Source organism: Hyperoodon ampullatus, assembly GCF_949752795.1.
Source record: "Hyperoodon ampullatus genome assembly, chromosome: 6".
Taxonomy (NCBI): Eukaryota; Metazoa; Chordata; class Mammalia; order Artiodactyla; family Ziphiidae; genus Hyperoodon; species Hyperoodon ampullatus.
Window position 1 is genome coordinate 24,777,252 of NC_136919.1, and position 7,400 is coordinate 24,784,651.

Consider the following 7,400-nt stretch of genomic DNA (forward strand, 5'->3'; position numbering starts at 1 on the left):
GTGTGTGCCGCAGCAGGAAGGACAGATGGCCTGGGAACCAAGGGGTGGAAGCAGCAGTGGCCCCACTAACCGTCAGTCCCAATGTCCACTGTATAACTTTGTGCTTCCCATCTCTGCACCTCTGGCCTCTGCAGGGTCACACCTGCTCAAGCTCATATGAATCCACCAGTATGGGAATATATACTATGGCTTATCAGTTGGACTTCTTGACTGGAACTTACTTGTTTTATAGAAAATTGGTTGATTTCCTCAACTTCTTGATTGTTGTGGTGGTTTCACTGGTATATTTATACATCAAAACTCATCAAATTGTACATTTTAAACAACTGTACCTCAGTAAAGCTGTAAAAAAATAGAGAATTTGAAAAGTTACATGAAATGCCTGATCTGAAATGAAAAAAAAATACTGAGATTTCAATAGTTTGGTAGAAATATAAAAAGTAGATAGAAAAATCAAGAAATCCTTCATAGAAGAAGTAACCATAGGCATGATTCAAAATTAATAAAGTATATTTTCATATATAACTCCAACTGCTCTCTTTAAAAGCTGGAATAGCTTAAAGAGAAGGCCTCTCCTACTCTTCAAACCAGGATGGGTTTGAATGTGCAGGTTGGGGCAGGGCTTTAGGAGAGGAGAATTGCTCTGCGTAATGAAGGAGAAGCATTATACTGCTGGGGAAAGGGGAGGCGCCTGGGAGACAGGAGAGAGGAACAAGGATCAGCAGGGTGCGACACTGCAGGGGTGAATTAGGGAGAGCTGAGAGCCCTTAGGGGCAGAGCAACACAAAAGGGACTTTGGGAGAAAAGGAATTAATCAGAGAGGATTTTTAAGTTGTTTACCATGGTGTATGCCATGGGCCTCTCTCCCTCGGGTCACTCCCACACTATCTTTTTTTTTTTTTTTTTTGCGGTATGTGGGCCTCTCACTGTTGTGGTCTCTCCCGTTGCGAAGCACAGGCTCCGGACGCGCAGGCTCAGCAGCCATGGCTCACGGGCCCAGCCGCTCCGCGGCATGTGGGATCTTCCCGGACTGGGGCACGAACCCGTGTCCCCTGCATCGGCAGGCAGACTCTCAACCACTGCGCCACCAGGGAAGCCCATCCCACGCTATCTTTTAAAAAGGCTGCATTGCTCACTAATTCTTTAATATGAAAATGGATTTTTCTGGAAATGTTGAAGGGGACAGGGATGAGTTGTATGTCCGTGTTGATGCAAGGCAAAGACAGATTATGCAGAGACGCTGGAGTTAAAGACTTCAGCGTAAATCCCTGGAAATGAACAAAAAATTACAGGAGAACTTCAGAGTTTCAAAAGCTGTGGAACTGGTGAGATTGAAGTTGAGATCTCCCAGGGGTAAAGAAGGACCCAGTTAATATCTAGGTTTTAGGTGGAAGAAACAGGAAATAGCATAAGATATATATGTGATATGATGAAAAGATGGAGTAGAGAATAAAAAAGGCCCAGAGAAGGGTAGAGGGATTTAGAAAGCATTGAGGGACCTACTAGGCTGAGAGGCTATAGTTCACCTATACTCTTTGTCCCCCCAGCCCCCCAACCACCACCCTAGAGAAACTGAAGATGAGCCCCCAGCAGTAACTGAGTTTTATTTTTTTCCTGTCCCTCTTCCCAGTTTTCTAAATTAAGTTATGTTGGCCCAGAGAGACAACTGAGATGGGAACTCTGAGGAAAGAAGAGAATATCATCTTTGTGGGCAGGGAGGGGCTAAAGCATAGCGTCTAAGGCCTTTATCCAATACCCACAGACCATCTGTTTGGTGTTGTAGCAAGGTCTGGGAAAAAAAAAAACCCAATCACGCAATTCAGGGGCCATGGATTGGATTATTAAGAGAGTTCAGAAAAACTGAAGAAGAACGGAGTCCTCAACACTGGTTCATCAGTCATTCCCCAGCCCCACCCCCCATCCAGCTGTCTTGGCCAAGCCTTTCCTCTGTGTCAGGGCTGATCTGAAGAGCAATGCTGAGCCTCTGAAAGCTTCTAATCAGATGCTGGGGCCCCAGTGCTGTCCTCAGGGAGCAGAACCTCACCTTCTGGAGCAAATCCTATCTGAGATTTTGTCCCCTTCCTCAGGAGAGGTCAGTCTACTAACTGAAGAAAATCAACTGTGGATCCCACACAGAAGACCTTTCTGTAAGGTTTTCAAGAAAATAATATTTTTATCCACTTTATAAATGAATAAAAGAGAACTGGAACTCTGTTAATGCAAAGCAGATTTATTCGTGAATTATGATCTGCCTAAAGAGAGGAGAATAAGAATTGAGGCCAAGCCCCTCATTCCTTTTTTGTTTTGCAGCATCAGTGCAGGGAAGAGGAGCAAAGAGGGAGCATTTGGTAGGTAAGGTTCTGCCTATTCAGTCCACAGCTCTCAAGGGTTAACCTTTATCTCTCCTTTCCGTAAGACCCAGGTCCACATCCACAGTCTCTAAGGATGTTAGCTGCTAGAGCTCATCCTTCTTAGAAAACAAAGCTCTCAGCAGGGAGAGTCATAGGAAGGAGTCAGAACCAAGAACACTTCTCCAGTTCCCTGCCAGGTCCATCCATGGGAATGGAAAAATGGTGGAGCGGGCCTGTGGGTCTTGCCCACTAGGTGGCAGTGTGAGACACGGTGGAACGGATATCTGGAGGCAGACCTTTCGGGTCCTGATTTGGGACAAATTGTTTAATTTTCCTAAGGCTCAGATTCCTCCTTGAGATACACTTGACCTTCATCCCTCATAGCGTGGTTATGAGGATCAGATGGGATAAAGTATAAAATGCTATTCCATCCTTGAGCCTGTCTATTGTTGTCACTGACTGTTTGACTTTGTGTACTAATGCTTGGGGCTCTTGGAGTCTAGTCTCCCAAGAGCCTCCCCCAGAGGACAGTTTTGCTCAGCCTCCTATAAGATCCTTTGCTCCTACCTTAACTGCATGTGACCAAGTCTCTTTCTTTCCCAGCTTGGAGAGTTTGCCAGAAAGGAGCACACATGGGACCTGTTGACTCTTTGAAAAAGCAGGTATTGATGAAGCTCTTCTTCTTTCCTGCCCCCTCTTCCTAGCATGGCCTCTGTGACTGCAGGGCCCCCGTGCAGCCGAGGTTGACATGAGAGGGTAATCCTATAGGGAAGGGAATGTGAAAGAAATCCCTCATTGAGGAATAAAAGAAGCATCTTGAAGTCAGTGACGTGGGGAATGTGACTTCTGCCAAGCCTCCTGGGCCCTCCTATCCTCATTCTGCTCCCAGCTGCAGCACACATCCTATCTTTTGCAGCCATCTGGGCAAGCTTCTTGATGATAACAGTTTGCGGCAAGATCCCTGCTGGGAGGATCATGATAGAGTGACTGTAGAAGCTGATTTTCTGATGTCTGGGGAGGTTGAGGAGGCTGCTGCTTCCTCTGTGTCCCTTTGTCTTCCACAGCTCCTCCGCCTGAGCCCTCCCCTCCCTCAGAGGCCTGTCTCTGGGGGACTTGGCAAGCAGGTGCGCTGAGGAGGTAGCTTCTCTTCCTCAGCCCTGATCTGCAGGAGCTCCAGGAGATCCAAGTCACAAAAAGAGTGCATTTCCAAATTATGGAGCAGAGAGAAAAGGAGGAGGGACACTTCCTAAGCAACTGAGGCAGACTACCAATGAAATCTTCTAGAACTTTTTTTACTTTATTAAAATACTGAGTTTATTTCACATGTATATTTTTGTCTCCCCACCATTTCCATTTGTCTGACCACCACTACTACTATGTCCTATCATAACATTCTAGACATACTTAAAACCAAGCAAAGGGTGGAGTTCCATCTTTAAAAACTAAACATGCATTTTGGACAACACATTCTTGGCAAAGAAACCTGGACAATATTTATCAGACATGGTAGGGAAAGTTCTCACTCTTCATTATAAAAAGGACAGCCAGATATCAACTATTTTCTATCTATCTATCTATCTATTTTTGGCTGCGTTGGGTCTTTGTTGCTGTGCGCGGGCTTTCTCTAGTTGTCATGAGCGTGGGCTACTCTTCATTGCGGAGCGTGGGTTTCTCATTGTGATGGCTTCTCTTGTTGCAGAGCATGAGCTCTAGGCGCATGGGCTTCAGTAGTTGAGGCACGCAGGCTCAGTAGTTGTGGCTAGCAGGCTCTAGAGCACAAGCTCAATAGTTGTGGCGCATGGGCTTAGTTGCTCCGCGGCATGTAGGATCTTCCCGAACCAAGGCTTGAACCCATGTCCCCTGCACTGGCAGGTGGATTCTTAACCACTGTACCACCAGGGAAGTCCCTAAACTATTTTCTTAAAGAGACTTCCTCCACTGCCAGAGATCTTGAATACCCATCCGGAAACAATTCTTCACGTAACTGATGAACTTGGCTTCCACTTTGGGAAGGGAACCACCTTTTTCTATACTTGCTTGCATTTTTGCTTTAATGTCTTCTACAGAGCTAGGTCCTTTCTGTGTTTTAGCAGTCTTTTCCTGTTTTTTGAAGGATTCTTGACCTTTTGATCTTGGTGTTGATGGTTTTGAGTCTTTTCCATTCTGGTTTGACTTTTGTGCATTTTTGGCTGGAGTATCTTGTACAGATTTCTTTACTGGAGATTTTTCTTCAGCTTCCTCATCATCAAAGTCATCATCATTGTCATCTGCATCATCATCGTCATCTTCATCAGCAGCAAGTTTTACTTTTTTCCGTGGAAACTTGCTACCACTTCCAGGGGCAGAACACTTTCCAGATATACTTAGGGGTGTCACATCCTCCTCCTCTTCATCTTCTGACTCTGCATTTTCCTCCACGGCTACTAAGTGCTGTCCACTAATAATGCACAGGCCTTGAACCACATTTCAACCGTCAGACCACAGGTGGTGTTATTTCAAAGCCCCCAAGGGAAACCATTGGCTGTACAGACATCTTTGAAGTTGCCAGTGTTACTTAAATTGGACTGCCTTCATAATTCACCGCCTCTGCTCCAACAATGTGCAATTCATCCTTTGTGCCAGCCCCTAAACTGAGCATTCTTAAAGATAACTGGTGCTCATTTTCATCATTATCCACCTTAAAGTGATAACCTTTGTTGGCCTTTAGTTCACAACCGAAAAGATAGTTCTGGGGCCTCAGGGGGCTCATGTCCATGTCCATTGAATCTTCCATGGGTTGGTGGCATGCACTTAGGTGGGAGAGAAAGCGGACGGAGATAAACGACTACTGTTCCGGAGAATAGCCGCGAAGGATGGAATCACACCAGGGCTGGGACTACTTTAGTCTCTTGCAGACACACAGGACACCGCAGGCTCCCAAGACTTGTGGAGCATCATAGACAAACCAGAGCAGCTGCAGTCCTTGGCAGTTGCCAAACCCCAAAACTTGAGGGGACTCTTTGCAGCAGAAGTGGAGCCAGCTCTTCCAGGGTGCCCCCTCTCTGCATAGTGAGTCCCTGGGGCTACTGTCCTGGTCTTGGGTGACTGACCCCCACTAGTGTCTCCCTTTGCCTTATTCAGTGGATTCCCTAATGGGCCCAGTCCATATTCAGGCTAAAATATCCCCATTGCAGCCCCAGCCCCCTCTGATCTTGAACCCTGCCCCAATCCCAGCCCCTAACTCAGGCCCACCTTCAATCTCTCTCCCATTCTGTCACCCCAGATAGGGCCTGTGGAGTGTCCTTCTCTGAACCCCAGGATGAAGTACAGTCTCTCATCCCAAAAGAAATTCAACCCTGAGACTGGCACTTATTCCAGAAGCAGCTGGAACTCTTTCCAGTCCAAAGAGCTCAGGAAACCTTTCATCCTCTAGCTCCCAACGTTCCTCAGTGCAACATGGCCTCTCTGTCCTAAGTACCAGGCTCCATCCTTGCTAGAGAATTTCCTATTATCAATGAGATCTGGCGGCAGCTGGAGCACCACCTTTGAAGGAGCTTCATCCAACACTGGGCCCACCTGGCACAGATACAGCCTCAGGGAAAACTAGTAGGGAATTCTTGGCCAAAGGGCAAACATGAACCTTCACAGCCCTCTGTGGTAGGGGCCAAAGCAGCAAGGAAGAATCTAGGCCACATGACGTTGAGGCAATCAGGAAATTTCCATGTGAAGGGACAGGCAAGGTGACCCACAAAGAGTCTGGTGCATACCCTGAGGAAGAGCCCCCAAATAACCCAGGTATTTAGAAAGCTATCCTGGGAGGAGTCTAGGGTCTGACTCTGAGGAGACAGAAAGTGACCTGGTATGTCACTCAGGGGGCTCAACAGAGAACCTAGACCAGAGGCAACTGGAAAACACCCTAAAGATTCATTTGGACAAGAACTTGGGTAGATGTCTCCAGCGGGACCCCTGTAGGTGTGTGTAGTTCATGGCTTGTTGCCACCTATACACTGTCCCCTCCTGAGGAGTCTTATGGCCACTTGGAAACTGGAAATTCAGCACCTTCAATCAATCAGGAACACCGCCTGAATACCTCTTGGAAGCTTTCCTTCCTTAATCTAGGCATTAGACAAGCACTAGAAGCCCAGATTATATGGTTTGTGGTGCAGCAAAGGTAGAGCTTACCTCTCAAGCTCCTTGAATCCATAAAACCGTTTAGCTGATAGAGACTCAATCATGGCCCCTTCCTCAGTCCACCTTCCTCTCTCAGCCACCCATGTTTCAGGGATGGCTAAGCCGAGGTTGCTTAGCTCTTTGAAAGAAACCCTTTGGCAGGTCAGGAGAGAAGCTCATCACAAAAGTTCAGTCCCCATCTTAGACAGTCCTCTTCCGGTTCCTCAGCTGTAAACAAGGAAGGCCAGACAGCCCTGAGTTGTTGGTTATTGTTCACACAGGACCTTCAGAGAAGAACAGACAAACTTTTTAGCTCCTCACACCCATCATCATGGACAAACTGTGGCAAAGTGGGAATGTATGGGGGACAAAAGAGGCAGTCCAGAGTCACTCCAAGTCAAACAATAACAGGACATGACCCAAGGGATGAGAGTGGAGTCATGTCCCAACAGACTCCAGTCACAGAGGAGCAGTACCCCAGAGGCAGAGAACAGGGAGGAGAGGGTCTGGAGGCGAGCATCTTCTTTCCACTTTAGGAAAAGGATGTTGGGATTAATTTAGGGATTCCTTCAAAGGCCAAAAAGTCCAGGGAAGAAGTTCAAGACAACTGCAGCTCCTGAGCCACAACTGGAAGATGTTCTGAGAGCCTGTGAGCTGGAAGATGCACAGAAACCAAATGGCTGTCTGAGCGCTCAAGGGGTCCAGTGACCAAGGAATCTCCCTCCCCCGCTGAGGAGTGTTGGTTGCCCAAGATCTGCAATGGCCAAGCCTTAAAGAGCAGCTTGCTCATGGACTGAGGCTCATACTGGAGGTAGAGATGCAGATCCAGCCTCAGGATTTTCCCACTGAAGTGCTCCTTGCCTCAGAGAGTCCACCTACTCCATTTCCTTAAATCTATAC

The 7,400-nt window shown here is 47.1% G+C and overlaps 1 pseudogene across 1 annotated transcript; it reads right to left on the bottom strand.

Moving 5' to 3' along the window:
- Positions 1 to 4,271: 4,271 nt before the first annotated feature.
- On the bottom strand, positions 4,272 to 5,124 carry LOC307054731 (nucleophosmin-like; annotated as a pseudogene). The gene has a single exon. The product of its transcript is annotated as a nucleophosmin-like (transcript).
- Between the last annotated feature and the right edge of the window lie 2,276 nt (positions 5,125 to 7,400).